This window comes from Schistocerca americana, chromosome 3 (assembly GCF_021461395.2).
Source record: "Schistocerca americana isolate TAMUIC-IGC-003095 chromosome 3, iqSchAmer2.1, whole genome shotgun sequence".
Taxonomy (NCBI): Eukaryota; Metazoa; Arthropoda; class Insecta; order Orthoptera; family Acrididae; genus Schistocerca; species Schistocerca americana.
In genome coordinates, this window is record NC_060121.1 from 911112737 (window position 1) to 911133992 (window position 21256).

The window sequence follows — 21256 nt, forward strand, 5'->3', positions numbered from 1 at the left end:
CACCATGAAACCTTCATCACTAAAATCGTTCTACAATATTTACAACGTTAGCAAGCGACTTATTACAGCTTTAATAGAGTCACAGGGCATATGGAGTGCTTTGTGAGAATCTGCTTTTCATGTATTAGGCAGTTAAAGTCTCGTCGACTTCATTAAGGATGGGACACAAGGCATGTTGAATAAAAACAACGACCTTACTGAAGGAACCAGTCTCGGAGCTCGCATAAAAGTGATTTATAAAATCAGAGGGGAGCGTAGATGTTTCTAAAAACTGCGGTTCGCAAACGGCTTCTCCCGAATACAAGTTCAATGCTTTATTACTCAGAAACGAAGCTACCGTTTTCAGATATATCCTTTTCATAAGTTATCCGCATGCTACTTGTACAAATCAAGAGCTAATGGACACCTTTCACTGGCGCTGTCGGTAAGCATGTAATCAATGACGTCGCGCACTTCTTCTGATCTTACGTCAGCCACCTAGTGACTTGGCTCGCTGAAACCGCCTTCAACAGGAGCTGGATTCGAATCCCTTTCCGGCAGGCCTCATTTAGTTTTTCTTAAAATGTTTCTTTGAAATGGACAGTTCGATTTCCTGACCCATGTCCTGTCTGATATTGCAGTGTAACTTTAAAGTCTTCGTCTTCGACGAGACGTTAAGCCTTCAAGTTTTTACTAAGCCCGATACATTTGGAAAGAGAACTAAACACACTTTAAAGACAAAAAAAGTTGCGCGACGAACGAATTATCCGAGTAGGACGGAAATAGGTAGATGTTATGTACAAATACAGACAAGAAAATGATTACCATTTCAGAAAAATTGGGTGATTTCTACAGGAGAAAGAGCTCCACAAATTGAACAAGTCAATAATGCGTTGGTCCACCTCTGGCCCTTAGCAATTATTGGGCTTAGAACTGATTGATAGAGTTGTTGGATGTCTTCCTGGGGGATATCGTACGAAATGTTGTCCAATTGGGGCATAAGATGGTCAAAATCCCGAGATGATTGGAGGGCCCTACCCATTATGCCCCAAACGTTCTCAATTAGGGAGAGATCGCCGGCCGGAGTGGCCGTGCGGTTCTAGGCGCTACAGTCTGGAGCCGAGCAACCGCTACGGTCGCAGGTTCGAATTCTGCCTCGGGCATGAATGTGTGTGATGTCCTTAGGTTAGTTAGGTTTAAGTAGTTCTAAGTTCTATGGGACTGATGATCTCAGAGGTTAAGTCCCATAGTACTCAGAGCCATTTGAACCATTTTAGGGAGAGATCCGGTGATCTTGCTGACGAAGGTAGAGTTTGGCAAGCACGAAGGCAAGCAGCAGAAACTCTTGCCGTTTGCGGGCAGACATTGTCTTATTGAAATGTAAGCCCAGGATGGCTTGCCACGAAGGGCAACAAAACGGGACGTTGAGTATCGTCGACGTAACACTGTGTTGCAGGGGTGCCGCGGATGGCAACCAGAGAGTGTTGCAGGGGTGTCAAAGATGGCAACCAGAGAGGTCCTGCTATGAAATGAAAAGCCACCCCAGACGATGACGCCTGGGTGTCGGGCGGTATGGCAGGCGACAGTCCGGTTGGTATCCGACCGCTGTCCAGGGGCGTCTCCAGCCACGTCCTGGGAACTAATTGGTTAGAGTGGAATTGTCTTCAGTGATGAGTCCCGCTTTGAACTGGGCCCCGATGACCATCCACGTATTAAAATGAAAAATGGACGATGAACAGTTTAGACAAGAAGAGAACAAAAGCCTTTGTAATGTGGTGGTATAGTAGGAAGTTGAAAATGGAATGGACAGATCGAATAATGAATGAGAGGGTACTGAGTCGAATTGAAGAAAAAGTTAATTTATGGCTCAACTTGAGTAAAAAAAAAAACCATCGATTGATTGGAAACATCTAGAGAGGCATCATGGAATCGTGAATTTGGCAATGGACAGAAGTGTTCGGTGTGTGGTGGAGGGTAAAGGGCTAAAGGGGGAGGGTGGGGAGGTGAGCTTTTTACATCTGTACTCATACTCCGCAAACCAGTGCGAAGTGCATAGCAGAAACTAAAACACTGAAGACGAGGATATAAATACGGTTTCATCCTTGTTTATGGGGAAAAGGAACGCTGTTGCATCGCACAGGCCTCGCTTTATTAATTTGCATCATTTCTGATTCATCGCCTATGGGTATAATCGAAGTACTTTGTTGAATATTAAAACAGAAGGGAGACCTCACCAACATTAGTGATACTCCCGGTAAACTACAGCTGAAACAAGGTCAAATTAAGAAAGTTGATATAGTCAGGTATCTAGGAGAATGGTTCGAACCTAATCTATCAGAAGGAACAACACTAACAGCTCGGATTAATAAGTTACAACTAACATATCGATTAACCAAGAACATCTATAAGAAGAAAAGCCTATCTCGCAATTCCAAACTAACACACTGCCAAACAGTTATCCATCCTGAAACCCTATATGCCTCAGAATGCTTGAATCTGAACAGGAAAGGCTTGACAGATAAACTGGAGGATCAGTAGAGGAACATCGTGAGAAAAATTCTGGGACCGATAAAAAAAGATGGTGAGTACAGAAGACAATCAGTCCAGGAGCTATACAATCATACTGAAAAAATCACAGATGTAGCCAGGAAGAGACATCTCGCATTCTACGGACATACCACAAGGATGGACCCAACAAGACTGACCAACCGACTTCTCAACTACTCTAAGAGCAGGTAGACCGTGACACCATGGCTGATAGAAGTCAAGAACGACATCCAGGAACTGAACGTAACTGAAAGTGACATTAGAAACCGAGCACTTCTCAGAAGGATACTAAAAGTAAAGAGGTTTCAGGACAGATCAGCCCTTTGGACAAATGAGAGAAAGGAGAAACATAGCCAGAGAATGCGGGATTACTGGTCAAACAGCAAGTCCCTCTCCAGGCTGAAAAGCTGAATATCGTGGTCTTTAGCTGGCCCATTCGAAAGAAGAAGAAGGGAGACCAAGATCTGAATGTAGTAAGCCGATTCAAATGGATATAGTTTCCAGTAGTTACGCAAAGATGACGAGCCTTGCACAGGACAGACTGATATGGAGGACTGCATCAAACCAGTCTTCGGACTGAAGCCCACAACAGCAAGATCATCTGCCGTTTGACATTTAGTGCTGGATTTGTATTAGCTCTAGACTTGTCGGTGCACTGCCGTCTCCGGCTACACCCATCCACGTACTCTTTCAAGTTCGCTAGTGTCATCTAGAAACCTCCCACTGAATCGTCATCTCAATCTTTTCTTACCTCTTGAAATCCAACAAACATCATCTGACATCCATTCGACTAGTAACATGTTCTACCCACATCTACATCATTTTCAATACAGCTGATTACCTATTATACTGCAGTCTGTGCCCTCAGTTCTTCGTTTTCTTGTTCTTTCTGTGTCAGCCCTCTAACTGGTTTGATGCGGCTTCCATTGCTTCCTCTTCTGTGCCAGTCTCTTCGTCTCAGAGTAGCACTCACACACAGTATCCTCAATTATTCTATGTTCTGCAGCTCCCTCTAATACTATGGAATTTATTCCCTAATGTCTTAACAAATAGACCACTATCCTACCTCATCCTCTTACCGGTGTTTCCGACATATTTCTTTCCTCGTCGATTCTGCAGAGAACCTCCTCATTTCCTATCTTATCAGTTCACCTAATTTTCAGCATCCTTCTGTTGTACCACATCTCAAACGCTTCAATTCTTTTCTCCTCCAGCTTTCCCATTATCCGTGATTTACTTCCATACAATGCTGTTTTCCAGACGTACTTTCAAAAAATTTCCTTCCACAACTTTAGACTTTTTTGGAAAGGAATGCCCTCTTTGCTTGTGGCAGTCTGCTTTATATGTCCTCTTTGCTAACGCCGTCATACATTAATCTGCTTCCAAGATAAAGGAAATCCTTCGCTTCCCCTACTTCGAAGTCGTCCGATTACGACATTAAGTTTTTCGCTAATCTCGTTTCTTCTGCTCCTCATTTCTTTCATCCTTCTTCTTTTTCCTCTCAATCCGCATTCTGTGCTCAGTAGACCATTCCATTCAGAGCGCCCTTTAGTTCGCCTTCACTTTCACTGAGAACAGCAATGGCATCAGCGAATCCTATCATTGATATTCTTTCACACTGAATTTTACTCCCAGCTTTGAACCTGTCTCCCACGGTAATTTCCAATATTCATCGCTTAGTTGTTCACTGATAATTCTCAGTTTCTGAATAATTTTCTCGTTAAAAGTCCATGTCTCACTCTTATAGAATATAACTGGTAATGTGACGCAGTATTCTTTCGATAAGCAGTACTGTTTTTCCATTAAGCAGGAAAATTTCACAGCCTTACAAAAGCGTTAATAATTGTACAAAAGAGCTTTCTCTGCAAATGAACAGTTCGTATAGCACACTCACACACATAGATGCCAACATGGGAAGTTGAAATGATCCCCATGCACTACATATCCCCCTTGCTGACTGACTGAAGGCTTGTACTCAGTAATGAGACTTTACATACCTCGCAGAGCGTTTCGCCACTGCCTACCCCCGACTGCCGAATGCTGTGTCAAACGGGTAGCTTTATGAAATGTTTAAATGTTTGACTGTGGGCTACAAATGTAATGTTTTGCCGTGCGGAGTAGCCGCGTGGTTAGAGGCGCCTTGTCACGGATTGCGCAGCGCCTCCCGCTGGAGGTTCGAGTCCTCCCTCGGGCATGGGTGTGTGTGTTGTTCTTGGAATAAGTTAGTTCATGTAGTATGTATGTCTAGGGACAGAAGACCTCGCAGTTTGGTCCCTTAGGAATTCACACACACACACACACACACACACACACACACACACACACACACACACGTGACGCATTAAGGCGGATGAGTGTGCAAGTATTGTGCCAGCACATCTTCTGCCCACCGCGAATAACACAGCAGACCTTCGCGTCCCCACACTCCGCATGCATCTCAATAAAAACCAATGTACGTTGACACTCAGTGAGACACTGTGGTGAAGTCTGAGATTTAATTGAGGACACAGAACCACAAGCTGTTCATTAGGAACAACCAATCGCCTTTTGCTCTCCCTTTATCAGCTAAATTCTAACGTAGAAATTTTCTTGCACTCTCAAAATTAGAAGTAAGGACAAAATTAAAATTACAGTTTAACTTTCGTATTTGAGGGGATTAAAGGCTGAGCTCTTAGCAAGTATGGGGAAGCAAATCGAGTATGGAGATTTTTGAAGAACCAGTCCAGCTATTCTATTCGCTTGCATTAAGGAAACCAAAGGAAAAACTCCGTTCTCTTAGGTCCAGGATTTGAACCAGCTACTTCCAGACCGATGGTCATCGCGTATCACCATACGTTAGCTGCTAAAACTGCGTAGTGGGCAACAGTCAAAAGTTTTAAGTCTATATGACGTTCTAACAGGTACTTGTTTCGATGCCTAACAAAGAAAGATCGACGTAAACACAGGGTGAGTCAGGAGGAAAGGTACATGCTTCGAGGGACGATAGGGTTAGCGATTCTGTACAAAAAACTTCGTAGAAATATAAGCTCTATTCCCAATGGTTTCCGATATAGAGCATATTAAATATCATTTTGTATGTTTTTTTGGAATAACTCGAAAACTGCTCCTTCGGGCAGAAACGTGTCGCAGTATAAAATTAAACTACATTAAATTTCAAGCCAAAAAGGTCCCATTCATTTTTTCTCTAGGACTATTAGCTTGCGCGAAATAGCTTCTCTGCCGCTCCCCCAAGGTCCATCTGAAAAGAGGCAAAATTGTGACTCCCTGGACCACACTTCACGCCTCCAATCGGTTACTGTTCAGTTTCTGTATTGTTTGGCCCGCTGACGAGGTGTAATTTTGTCCCTTGCATGCCGTTCCCTTCGAAACGGTTGAGGTGGATCTGTATTCACTGACAGCAGCAATTTTTTGAATTTGAAGCCAACTGTCCTCGACACGGCATGACACACGTCTTCGGTCCCTGTCAGTTCGTATTTACGACCATTGCCCTTACCCCACATTACATTCAGTGAATGGTATACTACTCATTGTAGACCCGCTTGATACCCCACGTTGATACACCACCAAATCGGGCAACTTCACTTACGGTAAAGTCAAACACGATAGCCCCTTTCTTGCGTTCTGTCAGGTCGAACCATCTTATGGCACTGATTAAATACATCTGTCTAACACGTACACACCACTTGCCTTCCATGACTTACGTCAGCTTTGGAGAGTAAACCTGGCACCAGTCTTAAGCCATCTGCAACGCTCCAAATGAACAGCATGATTCTTTAAGTGTGTGACTAACACACTCGAAAACAAAAAAAAAAGTGGCACCATGAGGTAATATTACGAATCGAATGCAAATCGATAGATGTGATGTGCAGACAACCAAGTGATCACAGTTTCAGAAAAATTGGGTGGTTTATTCAAGAGAAAGAGCTTCACAAATTGAGCGAGTCAATAACGTGTTGTCCACCTCTGGCCCCTATGTAGGTAGTTATACGGTTTCGTACTGATTGACAGAGTTGTTGGATGTCGTGTTGAGAGATATCGTTCCAAACTCTGTCCAACTGGAACGCCAGATCGCAATGTGTGGGCGAGCATTATCTTGTTGATATGTAAGCCCACTACGGCTTGCCACGAAGGGAACAAAACGAAGTGTAGAATATAGTCGGTGCAACGGCCTTGCCGCAGTGGATACACCGGTTCCCGTCAGATCACCGAAGTTAAGCGCTGTCGGGCTGGCCGTACTTGGATGGGTGACCATCCGGGCCGCCATGCGCTGTTGCCGTTTTTCGGGGTGCACTCAGCCTCGTGATGCCAATTTAGGAGCTACTCGACCGAATAGTAGCGGCTCCGGTCAAAGAAAACCATCATAACGACCGGGAGAGCGGTGTGCTGACCACACGCCCCTCCTATCCGCATCCTCACCGAGGATGACACGGCGGTCGGATGGTCCCGATGGGCTACTTGAGGCCTGAAGACGGAGTGCTTTTAGAATATTGTCTACATTTCGCTATGCTGTAAGGGTGCTGTGGATGACAACCAGATGGGTCCTTCTGTGAAAACAGTTGGCAGCTCAGACCAGCACAGCTGTTGGGCCGTACAGCGGGCGACAGTCACGATGCTATCCCACCACTGTCCAGAGCTTCTCCAGACACGTCTTCGCTGGTCAAAATGCCTCATTTCGAAGTGGGATTCATCACTGAAAGCAATTACACTCCAGTCAGTAAGATTCCAGGTTGGAGACGTGTCTGGAGACGCCCCGGCCAGGGGTTGGATACCGACCTCACTGTTACCAACCATACGGGGCCTACAACCAGGAGTGATGGTCTGGGGTGCCATTTCTTTCCATAGCAGGGCCCCTTTGATTGTCATCTTTGGTTCCCATACAGCAAAACGATACATTGACGATATTCTTCCTCCCATCTTTTCACTCTTCATGGAACACAATCCTCGGCGTACATATCAGCAAGAAAATGACCACCCATATATGGCGAGAGTTTCTACTCCTTGTATTCATGCTTGCCAGAGCATATCCTGGCCAGCAAGATCGCCGAGTCTCCTCAAACTGAGAACATTTGGAGCATTATGAGCAGGGCCCTCCAACCAGGTCAAGATTTTGACAATCTAACTTTCCAGAAGATCGCCGGGTCTTCCCAAACTGAGAACATTTGGAGCATTATGAGCAGGGCCCTCCAACCAGGTCGAGATTTTGGCAATCTAACGTTCCAGTTGGACAGAATTTGGCACGATAGCCCTTGGAAGAACACCCAACAATTCTATCAATAAAAGGCAAGCCGAATAACTGCTTGCCAGAGATGGACAAACACGTAATTGACTTGCTCGTTTCTGAAGCTCTTTCTCTTGAATAAATCATCCACTTTTTCTGAAATTGTAACCATTTATTTGTCTGTAGATGTACATCAGATCTACCGATTTCTGTCCCATTCGGATAATTCCTTCGTGGTGCGTCAATTTTTCTTCACAGTGCAATTTCATCGGTGGGATTAATTTCTGTAAAAAGTTATTTAGTATTCTGTAGGTCCTTACATCGGTTCATGGGTTACTAGAGAAGTTCTAGATTTAATTCGACCAACAATCCTTTCCAAATAATATAAATAATCCTCCTGAAGATGTGATGGTTCAGATAGGTTCCTCTGTTAGGTGGAAAGCCAATCAGACCATTATAAAATGTAGCTATAATAATTAGATACGAAAGAAACCTTTTTGTGTCTGACTAGATCGCATCCTTTTCGTATTTTTGTTGTGTAGTGTCCTGCAAAAGCGAGATAGAGAAACGAAGGTTGCTGAAGGCTTCAGCTGACTTTGTGTGACGGAGGAGATTGACCGTGGCGGTGTTTATGGAACTCGTCTACGCATTATGTGGTTTACAGATACCACGAAAAATTTAAATCACTATGGCCGGACGGTGATTCGTATGTCACTTCTCGCAAATGCGAATGCAGTGTCTGAAAAGGACGTACCCTATTATGGTGATTACGAAACAATATTAGCATTCTGGAGATGGTGACTCCATTTATTTGCTAGAATGAACCTTGTTTCAACTGATATTACAGAATCTAAAGCTACATCGACAAAAATACACTCCGCATGCCACCTTTCAGTATACGATGCTGACATTACCACTCTGCCCTTTTCCTACTCTATTCGTGAATGATGCTTGGCAAGAAATTGAGTAATCTTTGGTATGAGTTCTAATTTTTCCAATTTTTTTTTCGTTGTGGTCAATTCGTTCCAATTTCTCCAATTTTTTTTCGTTGTAGTCAATTCGCGAGGCATATCTGGGAACAAGAAATATTTTACACACACAGAAAAACTCATATTCTATGGAACTGACACCTTTACACACAACTGGTTTGAATCATACTTAACATACAGAATGCAAAACGTTGTGCTGAATAATTCAAACAATGCTGGAAGGATAGAATATTTCAGCGATTAGAGAGAAACCACAAACGGGGCTCCACAGGGTTCAGTTTTGGATCCACTCCCATTCATTGTGTTTGTGCATGACCTCCACCTGAGCATTCAACAGTCAGTTATAGTGAAAGTAACAGAGGAGATTTTTAATGATTTTTTCAAAGAATTATTATGTGCTTTTCGGAAAAATGGACTCTCCCTAAATGTTGAGAAAATACACTATATTCAAGTCTGCAAAACAAACAGAGTCATACCAACAGTTCTCACAGCACATGAACAGGTTTTAGTAAATTGGCAGAATGCCCCAAATTTTTGAGCGTACATGTTGATGAAAACTTGAACTGGAAGAAGCACATTAGTGAACTCCTCAAACAATTAAGTTCAGCTACATTTGTTCTTTGTGTAATTGCCTGTCTTGGAAACAAACGAATCAAACTCCTAATATGTTAACCATATTTCCACTCAATCGTTTATTATGAATTAATTTCCTGGAGTAGCCAGTTAGAAAGAAAATGTTGATTGCACAAAAATCTGAGCATTAACAGCAATATATGGTATTCACTTGCGGTAGTCATCTTGTTACCCCTTCAAGAACCTAGGAATTTTAACTGTGCAGCAACAATACTTATATTCGCTAATGAAATTCGCAATAAATGATCCATCACAACTTGAGAGGAACAGTGAGTTCATACCAGCAATGCTAGAGCGAAAAATGTCCTTTATTGCACATTATTGAAGCTGTCAGTGGCTGAGAAGGGAGTTCAGTATGCAGCAACATTTTTTAAAAAATCTTTTGGCAGTAACATAAAAGGTCTGATAGGTAGCAAAGAAAGTTTTGAATATGGATACCTGCTTCTTCTCTATGGACGTATTTCTATTTAAAAACTGATAACCTGAAAAGAAACCTTGCTTTTAAATTCAGTTGCATGAGTAGGACTAAAAAGTAAGGTGTCCATTGACGCTAACACTAATCATGTATGCATATCACGCAAACTGACTCGTTCCGCATCATTTGGGCAAAAGAATTGTTCAAATGATCTGTGTAATGAGTAACTAGTAAACTGACTAGCTGTTACCGAGCTCTTCTTCAAACGTACGCTATCGGACATTCAACAGTAACCTTCTCAGTGATACGTAACGCCTCTTTTGTCGCGCCTGCCATTAGAGTTTGTTGAGCACCTCTGTTAACAATTTCTCACTTTCTAAACGATCCCATGAGAAACGTGCCGCTGTTTGTTGGATCTTCTCGATCTCTTTATCCTACTTGGCAAGGATCCCATTCTGAATGAACTGTAGGAATGAATCGGTTTGGTGGCCGAGCGGTTCTAGGCACTACAGTCTGGAACCGCGCTACCGCTACGGTCGCAGGTTCGAATCCTGCCTCGGGCATTGGTGTGTGTGATATCCTTAGGTTAGTTAGGTTTAAGTAGTTCTAAGTTCTAGGGGACTGATGAGCTCAGAAGTTAAGTCCCATAGTGCTCAGAGCCATTTGAACCATTTTGAATCGGTTTCACAAGTATTTTTCAAGCCACTTCTTTCGTGGACGAAGTACGTTTCCTTGTGATTCTTAGAAGGAATCTCAGCCTATAATATGCTCTTCCTACAGTTTGTTTTTTGTACTCATTCCCATTCGGTCGCCCCGAAGTCCTAGGTATTTCACGGTTGTTACTGTTCCAGTGTAATCCAATAGTAAACCAGAGACAAAAACACAACAAACGGATGACGAATTGATTCGTTTTTGGATCCTGAGATCCGTCTAGGTACTAATATGCGAATGCGTATGACGCAACCCGAATAGGAGAGACGAAAATACGACAAACGGATGACTAGTTGATTCGTTTTTAGACCGTGAGATCCGTCTAGGCGCTGGTAGGTGTGTACGTATGTATGACGCAACACGCCCGTCAGTAGTGTAATAATATACACCGGGCCTTTGTTCACAACCCCGCCTTCACGGGCGAGGTAGATATGACGAAGCACCTTTGGCGGAACCGTCGTAGTTGGCTTCCTGACACAAGCCGTTTCTTTGTTCACGACATTTCCGGAACTTTCGATGCTTGTCGCGTGTAGTGAGTGCGTTTGTATGTGCGCGTGTACGTGAGTTCGCGATCTGTCGTCAGTAGGTAACGGAAACCCCTAGACGCCCGAGGCGAGTATTTCCTTTTAGCGCGAGTCACTCGAGCGGCGACAAGTATTTTAATAAATCACACCTTTGCGCCAGCGTCGTTATTAGTTGTTTTTCCCCACTGTCGCACAAAGCGACTGTAGAAGAAGAGGGAGAAAAAAATAACCAGCTGTCCTTTGCTTTTCTATCCACGATTCTCTCTATCTCTCTCTCTCTCTTTCTCTCTCTTTGTCTCTCGCTCACTCTCTGTTTCCTTGACTGTCCGTGAAAGAAAGAGAAAGAAAAGAAAAGGCTAACGGTTTGATTTCCATAAAATATGTGGCCGGCTATCAGGTTCAACGAATCTGTAGCAAAAAAGCGGCTTGGCGGCCGCGCGCGAGCCGCGGCGCGCTGGAAAGATCAAGGTCTGCGCAGAGCCACGCCCAGGCACTCCGGCCTCGCCCAGAGACCTGCCCTGCCCGGCCGGCGAGGCAAGGACGACCACTGCCGCAGTCGCCAACGGCTTAATTGGGCGGCAACGGCAACACAACGGCTCCGCGCCGAGGAAGGACAGATTCCAGCGCGAGGCCACAGCGCTCCAGTGCCCGCCGCGCCTAGCGGGACCGCAGGCTCCAGTCGGCTCCTGGCCGCTAGCCGAGGAGCACTCGTGCTGGGCTGCTCTCGAGCGCGACCCGAACGGCTTGCCCCACAGCTCGAGAAACCCAGGGCTCTGCTCCACCTTTTGATCGCCCCGCCATCTAGCGACTTTTCTTGGTACTACGTCCACCGTAGACTCTATTGCACTATCAAATTTCTTTGCCAAAGATTTGATCAAAGATGTGATCAAATATTCCGTCAAATATATTTGACAAAGATCTTTGACGTAGCGCTAGAAGGGGTTTTACACTGTCATCAAATTTTTCGTCAAAGTTCAAGATGGCTGACAACAACTTGTTATTAACCGCAGCAATTGCACGTACTGTAATTAAATTGTGTGCACATGCGGAAAAGAAGTGGGGGAAAAAAAGGAACCATACATACGAGGTTGACAGTCTTGTATTCCTGAGACTACAACTTGATAATAAATTCAGTTGAGAGGAGCACGCCACAGAACTGCAGAAACGGCTTAACAAATCTGTATTTGCAATTCCAGTGTTAGCAGACATAGGCAACATAAAAATGAAAAAGCTTGCATACTTTGCCTACTTTCATTCCATAATGTCATATGGCATAATATTTTGGGGTAAATCTTCAAGTCAAAGAAAAGTTTACAGAGTCCAAAAGCGTGTAATACGTATTATTTGTGGAGTAAATTCACGGACGTCCTGCAGAAACCTCTTCAAAGAACTGGGTATACTAACTACTGCCTCTCAGTGTATTTACTCCTTAATGACATTTGTCCTAAATAATATATCTCTTTTTTCAACAAACAACTCAGTTCATACATACAATATCAGGAACAAAAATGATCTGCACAAGGACTTAAAAGCACTTACTTCAGTTCAAAAAGGCGTCCACTACTCAGGAACACCCATCTTCAGTAATTTGCCAGCAAACATAAAAAATGTAGTTACAAATAAAGATCAGCTTAAAAGGAGCCTGAAAGACTTACTAGTGGCCAACTCCTTCTACTCCATTGACGAAATTTTTAAAAGAAACAAATGGTGTATTTTATTTATTCATACTATTAGTATTGTTATTTCAGCTTTAAAAAAAATTGGCATGTTCCACATCCACGAGGATCTCCTCAGCACGGATCTATGGAACGAAAAACTAATCTAATGCGGGTGAAGCCGAGTGTTTTACGACGACACGATAAAAGCATTCAACAAAACTTGTTACGTGAGCTTACAGTGGAAGACGTCAAGTCGTACATCAATTACTTAAGAATGGATGAGCATACATTTCTGTATGTACTCAGTGAAGTGTATCCTCATATCACAAAGCACAATATTCACTTAAGAACTGCTACATCTTTATAAGACAGACTCACTGTAACACTCCGATTCCTTGCTACAGGAGAGGATATTGTTAGGTTAGGTTTATAAAAACACTACAGACGACAGAACGCTGCAGCGATGCTAGCGCTCCATGTGGTAACATGTCACATTGCAGTGAACAGAAGATAAGCGATTTCTTTGATCAAATCTACAGCGAGACCCTAGATTTGATCAAATATTGGACGACATTTTATAAAGTTCCTATTACACCATCAAATAACTTTGACAAAGATTTTTGACAAAGATATTTGACAAAGAAATTTGATAGGGTAGTTCCGGCCTATTATCTAGAGTCTAAGGCGCCACTCGTAAAAGGCTCTGAGACGGAACCGCTCCGAAAGATGGGCTGGTGCATAAACACATAGCGTTTTTCCATAAGTTTAACAAACACACAAATATAACAAAAAAATTTGTCATCGATAATATAGAGGGGTCCAAAAAAAACGTATCCACTGTTTAAAAGTCCATAACTGACAAACTAATCGACGGAGTTGTCTCATCTTTGGTAGTGTAATAGTTTGTAGTTCCGGCAATCGCCACGTAAGCGTTGTATTGCCTTGTTTTGTTTTGTCTGATGACAGTCGCCAGATAGTCAGTGTTTTGTTCTTAGTTGCACCTAGTTACTCGAGTAAACATGGCTGGCGCAAGGCTTACATTCGATGAACGGAAGTCAGTTTTGAAGTGGTATTTTAAGTACGAAAACATTAATGAGGTTCAACGGCAATGGCGAGATGAGTATCAGAGCCACCGACACGTTTAACGATTCGTCGCATTCGAGACAAATTTGAAGCCAAAGGCTGTGTTAAAGATGTACGCAAACAACGATATGGACGACCTGTAACAGTAACAAGTCCAGCTAACCCCCGTCCTGTGTTACAACAATTCACTCGCTCTGTGAGAAAGTGTGCCCGTGAAACTGGAGTGAGTCGCTCAAGTGTTCGGCGAATTTTGAAGACAGCAAAGTGGAAGTGCTACATCCCACGATTGCTACACGCAATGAACGAGGACGATGCAGATCGTAGAATGGAGTACTGCGACTGGTTTACTAACATGGTGCGCAGCAATAAAGAGTTTGCAGAGATGATTGTGTGGTCTGATGAGGCACAGTTCAAGCTCAATGGTGCAGTAAATCGCCACAATTGCATCTACTGGGCCGAAAATCCGAACAAAGCTGTGAACTTGCCAGGACTAAATGCGTGGTGTGGGTTGTCTTACCGGGGATTGATTGGGCCATTCTTCTTTGACGGCACAGTTACCGGTGAGGTGTACCTTCAGAAGCTTCAGACATCCATTTTACCTGCCATCCGAGACTTGTATGGAGACGGAAGAGTTTATTTCAACAAGATGGTGCCCCAGCCCACTACCAAAATCGTGTTAGGGCGTATCTCGACGAAAATCTACCAGGAAGATGGATAGGCCGTACAAGTGCTGTGAAGTATCTACCACGTTCCCCTGACCTAACTCGTCTGGACTTTTACCAGTGGGGAACACTAAAGGACGTCGTTTATCGACAAAGCCACCCACACTGGATGAACTTCGAGAATCCATCGTACGTTCATGTGCAAATATCCAACTGAACACGTTGCAGTCAGTAGTTGGTGCTGCAGTTCGGCGGCATCGTTTGTGTGTGTATGTTAATGGTGACCATTTCGAACACCTACTGTGATATCTTTAAGTTGGACTTTAAGCTACACTTTCACCAAAAATGAGACAACTCCGTCAATTAGTTTGCAAGTTATGGACTTTTAAACAGTGGATACATTTTTTTTGGACCCCTCTGTATATTCTCCTTCGCCATTTTCACTGAAGACCCAAAGAGACTGATACACGTGACTAATATCGTGTAGGGGCCCCCGCGAGCACGCAGAAGTGTCGCAACACGACGTGGCATGGACTCGTCTAATGTCTGAAGTACTGCTGTAGGTAATTGACACAGTGAATCCTGCAGGACTGTCCACAAATCCGTAAAGAGTACGAGAGGGTGGAGATCTCCTCTGAACAGCACGTTGCGAGGCATCCCAGACATGCTCAATAATGGTCATGTCTGGGGTGTCTGGTGGCCAGCGGAAGTGTTTAAACTCAGAAGAGTGATCCTGGAGCCACTCTGTAGAAATTCTGGACGTATGGGGTGTCGCGTTGACCTGTTGGAATTGCCCAAGTCCTTCGGAATGCACAATGGACATGAATGGATGCAGGAGATCAGACAGGATGCTTACGTACGTTTCACCTGTCAGAGTCGTATCTAGACGTATCAGGGATCCTATATCACTCCAACTGGACAGCTCCACAGCATTCCAGAGCCTCCATCTGTTTGAACAGTCCCCAGCCGACATGCAGAGTCCGTGGATTAATGACGTTGTGTCCATACCCGCCGGCCGGTGTGCCGAGCAGTTCTAGGCGCTTCAGTCTGGAACCGCGCGACTGTTACGGTGAACTGTGCAAAGACTGGGAATTTACACGGGTACCGATAAACGCGCAGTTGAGCGCCCCACAAACTAAATATCGTGATAACCATCATCCCAATCCAACTCCCGTATAGTCTAGCAGAAAGCTGGCGGGAACTGTCGTGGAGTAGCATCATTTCACACAGTCTTCCTGGTCGCTTTCTCTCGGACTGTGACAGTGAGACGTCTCAGTTGTTGACAGCAAATATCAGCAGTGGCCGGCCGGAGCGGCCGAGCGGTTCTAGGCGCTACAGTCTGGAACCGCGCACCGCTACGGTCGCAGGTTCGAATCCTGCCTCGGGCATGGATGTGTGTGACGTCCTTAGGTTAGTTAGGTTTAGGCAGTTCTAAGTTCTAGGGGACTGATGACCTCAGATGTTAAGTCCCATAGTGCTTAGAGCCATTTGAACCATCCGCGTAGCAGAGGTTTGAAGGCGAGGGTCCTACGAAGTACAGATCTTACGGGCCTCCCGATGGCTGTATTCGTTCGGCCTAAAGTCATGTTCCCACGGGCCTGAGTTATTTACACATGCGTGCTCCCACCAACACCCTTACAAAAATTCAAATGGCTCTGAGCACCATGCGACTTAACTTCTGAGGTCATCAGTCGCCAAGAACTTAGAACTAATTAAACCTAACTAACCTAAGTACATCACACACATCCATGCCCGAGGCAGGATTCGAACCTGCGACCGTAGCAGTCACGCGGTTCCAGACTGGAGCGCCTAGAACCGCACGGCCACACCGGCCGGCCAATACCCTTACAGACAAGTTAACATTTCCACAAGCTGAAGTTGGAAACGCTACCTACTTGACTTTCAATATAGCGACTAGCGAAGTTACTCATACCTGAGTTTAGCAGTTTTTAATCGAGGAAGTTATAGTGACTCTGACGAAGAAAAAATGGACCAACAAATGTTGGGTATGGAAACGGGTATCTTGTAGGAATCGCCAATATGAGAGCTGTCTGCCGAGAGCGACATTTCGTTCAAAAATCACATTCGAATGAGTAAAATCAATCCTTTTGACCCACAATTCTGGCTCCATTCAAAAGTGTAATACAAATATGCGAAAAGCGCTGCCAGATCACATTAAATTACAAGCAATATTGTGATATCTGGCAATTGGAGTCACTGCAATATAAGTATCGCATTCCGAAGCACACTATTTTTAAATTTTTATGGTATCTACAGTACACTCAAGGTATGAGGGCTAGTCCAATAAAAACTGATCACCTGCCGCAACAGGACCATGGAATGATTACATTCAGAAGTAATCACCATATGCGTTAAGACATTTATTCCTCTGAGAGACGAAAAGATCAATTCCTGTTTCGTAGAACGCGGTCGGCCGCTGACAGAACCACAAACACGCATCCACTCATGTACTTCCTCATCCGACAGAAAGCGGCATCCACGTACGTCTTTCTTAGGTCGCAAGAGGTATGTAAATCACATGGTGAAAGAGCCGGCCTGTGCGGAGAATGTTACAGCATTTCCCAACTAAATCACTAAAGCGAAGCCTTCGTCCGATTAGCAATGTGGGGGTGGGCGTTATTTGACCGTATGGCATCGTTGACCGGGAGGCCCGATCCGGGGAAGTTCGGCCGCCAAGTGCAAGTCTTATTTCAGTCGACGCCACATTGGACGGCTTGCGGGCCGGCGATGAGGATGAAATGATGATGAGGACAACATAACACCCAGTCCTCGAGCGAGGAAAATCTCCAACCCGGCCGGGAATCGAACCCGGGCCCACTGGCACGGGAGGCGAGCACGTTACCACCCACCTAAGCAGGCGGACAGAGCAACAGAATGATTCTTTTCGACAGCATTCCGATGGCCCGAAGGCTAAAGGCAAAGCATACAGTAGAAACATCCGACATCTCCCCCGACAAAATAATCTGAAGCTGTTCACACAAATTCCGGTAATGTCATGACGATCTTCTTCTTCGACTGAAGGGACACTCTTCTCGTCGAGTTCCTCGAGCGTGGAACCACAAATAATGCACAGTGGTATGAAGAGACTGCAGAAACTGCGACAGGCCATAAAGTCAAAACGACCACAAATTCTGTTGAACGGAATTGCACGATAGCGCCCACCCTAAACTGCTTGTCAGCGCTTTGCTTGCGAAACACTGCAACACTTTCCGCTCAATCCAAATCTTTCACCCTATGATTTTCGCATCTCTGTCGACCTCAAGAGGAACAGAGTGGACTTCGGTTTCAGACGGACGAAGTGGTGGGGGAGTGGGACTCGTTGTGGATCCGTCATCGGCCGATCTCGTTCTACGAAACAGGAATTGATCATATCGTGAGGTAAATGTCTCGACTCTGGTTGTTATCTTTGAAACGATACGTTTGACTGCCCCTTGTACATGGGAAAGAAAGTTTTTGTCTCAACAGTTCCGCTTTGTTTTTCTGTTTAGAGTTAGTGAAGTTTCTGATAGGTGCTGTCAGCATTGCGTTTCCTTCGCCAGTACGCTACTTAGTTTTGTAACCAAGCTTTGTACTGCTGTGCAGAACAGTCATTAGCGGCACTCAGTGACAGAGCAAATACAGTGATATGGAAAGCTTAAGAACGAAAGTAACTTCCTCATGGAGTCATTGCCAAGTAACAACTCTATGAAACTTAGACTTTACATACACTCATGCTCATAAATTAAGGATAATTGCAGAATGTGGTGCCACACAACATGGCACTACACAGAACTGGCGCTAATAGCATAGGCACATAGGGCACACACACGACACAGATCTGTTAAATCCACGGTATTGGTGATAAGTTGAGAAAACCGTCCTGAAACACATGTGCTACAAAACGCCACTGCTTCCTGCACATGTACATCGACATCAATATTAGATATGATCACCATGCACACGTACACAGGCCGCACAACGTGTTGGCATACTCTGGATCAGGTGGTCGAGCAGCTGCTGGGGTATAGCCTCTCATTCTTGCACCAGTGCCTGTCGGAGCTCCTGAAGTGTCGTAGGGGGTTTGAAGACATGCAGCGGTACGTCGACCGAGAGCATCCCACACGTGCTCGATGGTGTTTAGGTCTGGAGAACAGGCAGGCCACTCCATTCGGCTGATATCTTCTGTTTCAAGGTACTCCTCCATGATGACAACTCGGTGGGGCCGTGCGTTATCACCCATCAGGAGGAAGATGGGACCGACTGCACCCCTGAAAAGGGGAGAACAGGCAGGCCACTCCATTCGCCTGATACCTTCTATTTCAAGGTACTCCTCCACGATGGCAGCTCGGTGGGGCCGTGCGTTATCATCCATCAGAAGGAAGATGGGACCCACCGCACCCCTGAAAAGGCGGACATACTGGTGCAAAATGACATCCCGATACACCTGACCAGTTACAGTTCCTCTGTCAAAGACATGCAGGGGTGTATGTACACCAGTCATAATCCCAACCCACACCATCTCACCACGACCTCCATACAGGTCCCTTTCAAGGACAGTAAGTGGTTGGCATCTGGTTCCTGGTTCACGCCAGATGAAAACCAGGCGAGAATCACTGTTCAGACTATATCTGGACTCGTCCCTGAACATGACCTGGGACCACTGTTCCAATGACCACATACCGTGTTCTTGACACCAGGCTTTACGGGCTCTCCTGTCACCAGGGGTCAGTGGAATGCACCTTGCAGGTCTCCAGGCGAATAAACCATGTCTTTTCAGTCGTCTGTAGACTGTGTGTCTGGAGATAATTGTACCAGTGGCTGCAGTAAGGTCCCGAGCAAGGGTCTCCGTGGCCGTCTGCGGGCACTGATGGTGAGATATCGGTCTTCTTGTGGTGTTGTACACCGTGGACATCCCGTACTGTAGCGCCTGGACACGTTTCCAGTCTGCTGGAATCGTTTTTGAGATCACGCTTTGTGGCACACGGAGGGCCCGTGCTACGACCTGCAGTGTTTGATCAGCCTCCAGTCGCCCTAGTGTTCTACCCCTCATAACGTCATCAATGTGTGTTCTTTGGGCCATTTTCAACACACAGTCGCCATTAGCACGTCTGAAAACGTCTGCACACTTACTCGCTGCACCGTACTCTGACATGCACCAACATACTTCTGCGTATGTGGACTGCTGCCAGCGCCACCGTGCGACGACCGCAGGTCAAATGCACCGCATGGTCATACCCCGAGGTGATTTAAACCAGTAAGCAACAGCGTTGTTTCACCATGTATCAGTATTATCCATAATTTATGAGCATCAGTGTAGAAAGAATTGCTGCATTATGGTACAGAATGTAATTGAAAGAAATACGCAATGTGACGAAAAGAAATGACACTTTTATTCAGAGACAATAATTACACTTCCTTCACCGCGATTCATAATAGCCCACTGGACATTACAAAAGGTGGGACATGGTTCTTGATGTGGTGAGTGATCGTCAAGGACGACAGTGCACGATCTGCAAAGTGTTTCCCGTGCTGGCTACAAGACTGGTGAGGCGTTGTTGTGGTGGGGACTTCCATTCCTTCATCAGCACGGTTGACAGCCGCTGGATGACTGTTGGTGTACGAGAATGTGCTGCAGTACACCTTCCCTGCACATCCCACATGTGCTCGACAGGATTTAAGTCGGAGGTACGAGCATTCGCCAAATACCCTCTCGTTTCAAGAGCTCCTACACTCGCTGTTCGATGCGGTCGCGCATTGTCATCCATAAAAATGAAGTCAGTGCCGAATGCATCCCTGAAAAGAAGCACGAGGAGAAGGAGTATAGTGCCACAGTAGCGACTACCGGTGTGTTTATTGAGGTCAAAAGATTCTGAAGTCAGTACACTCATATAACATTATGCATACCCACACCATAACACTTGGGCCACCAAAACAATCATGTTCGGCAGTGTTCCTGGGTGCATTACGTGTTATTCCCTCTCACCATATTAGGGTATGTCCACTACTGTCGAACATAATCGCTTTGGTGGTCCAGGTGTTACGCTGTGGAGAGGCATAATGTTGCGTGGGCGTATTAACCTCCAAATCTTTGGAACACAGTACACCCACAGTCAACTGTACGCCTTCCTCAAGTGTGTCTTTTCATGGGTGCATTCGTTCCTGGCTTCATGTTTATGGTTGAAAATGCGCGGTCGAATCGAGCAGCGAAAGTCGAGGAGCTCTTGGAACGAGAGGATATTCGAGTAATAGACTGGCCCGCCCATACACCAACTTAAATCCTATCGAGCACGTCTGGGATGTGTTGTGGGGACGTATTGCAGTACGTCCATAGGCAACAACGGCCGTCCAGTAATTGTCAACAGCACTGGTGTAGTAATGGAATTCCCTACCAGAATACTTCTTACTAACCTATTGGCCAGCATTAAAGCACGCTGCAGAGCATGCATTGTCGTCTGTGGTGATTATATACCCAATTTAAGAGCCATGTTTAAACTTTTGTAAAGTCCAGTGGACCATCGCGAATCGCGATGACTGCTGTGTCTTTGAATAAAAGCGCCATTTCTGTTCGTCTCATTGGATATTTCTTTCATTTGCTTTCTGTTCTTCCTGTGTATGGCTGGACTTTCTTCGAGCTATGTTACTTGGCAGTGACACATCATGCGAAAGTTACTTTAGTCCTTAACTTTTACACGTCACTGTACGAACACTTCCCGTCGGAGGTTCGAGTCCTTCCTCGGACATGGGTGTGTGTGTTGTTCTTAACATAAGTTAGTTTAAGTAGAGTGTAAGACTAGGGACCGATGACCTAAGCAGTTTGGCCCCTTAGTAATTCACACA

General features: G+C 45.1%; 1 pseudogene; it reads left to right on the forward strand.

The window, feature by feature from the left end:
* Window positions 1-6686: 6686 nt before the first annotated feature.
* Window positions 6687-6802, forward strand: LOC124608017 (annotated as a pseudogene).
* The last annotated feature ends 14454 nt before the right edge of the window (window positions 6803-21256 follow it).